Raw genomic sequence first — 1,152 nt, forward strand, 5'->3', positions numbered from 1 at the left:
GTGGCGTTTAAAAGGAAGGAGGGAAGATCAAGTTCGCTCGCAAAATGGGGACAAAAGCTGACGACCTGCACCCAACCCGTGCAGAGCATGCTGGGTAGGCGAACCGGGTTTTACTGTGTTTAACTGCATAATCCAACAATAAAATACAGTTTAAATGTGAAGAAGGTTCCAGGTTAGAAACGTACGAAGAGGCGCTGAGTCTCGGGTGTTGGAGTTTGAGGGTCCTGCACCTTCACTGAACCCAGAACTGCACTCTTCAGAACAGAAGATCTCAGATGATGATATCTCCTGGAGCCTCCCAGTTTGGGGCTAACAGTACCCAGTGCTCTCATCAGCACTGGAACCACTGTAGCCTTCATTCGTCCACATCTTTTCCAGTTCTTCTCTCAGCTCTTGGTTTTCCCTGGAGCTTCTCATGTTCCTTCATCCCGATGTGGCTTATCACCACCGCCCTGCCCTGCTGTGAGGCCATCACTATGTCCGGTTGATTAGCCATCACCATTTTGTCAGTCTGTATCTGGATGTACTTCTGTCAGACCTTCATTATGGCGTTCCACGTGTGCTCTGCCTGCTAGCGTCTTAAGCGTCTTGAGATGTGAACACACCTACTCTATTGTTTCTTGTTGCTATTTACTACAACGTAGAAAAACAGCAAATTAATCAAAACCGTGAAATAACACATAGTGCATCTGATGAGGCGGTGCTAGACAAACGTTGACTGTCTTAGATTTTAGACTCTTCAGTCTTCATACTCTCTTCATACACTCATATACACACTCTTCATACACTCTTTACACACTCATACACACTCTTTATACACTCTTCATACACTCATATACACACTCTTTATTCTCTCTTCATACACTCATATACACTCTTTATACGCTCATATACACAGCCTTTATACACTCTTTATATGCTCATATACACAGCCTTTATACACTCTTTACACACTCATATAAACTCCCTTTATACACTCTTTATACACTCATTTACATACCCTTTATACACTCTGTATATGCTCATATACACACTAAGAATGCCATTAAGCTAGAAAATATGCACAAGGAGCATGCGCAAGTTATACACACACACACACACACACACACACACACACACACACACACACACACACACACACACATATACTTG

Source organism: Brachyhypopomus gauderio, chromosome 1 (genome assembly GCF_052324685.1).
Source record: "Brachyhypopomus gauderio isolate BG-103 chromosome 1, BGAUD_0.2, whole genome shotgun sequence".
Classification (NCBI taxonomy): domain Eukaryota; kingdom Metazoa; phylum Chordata; class Actinopteri; order Gymnotiformes; family Hypopomidae; genus Brachyhypopomus; species Brachyhypopomus gauderio.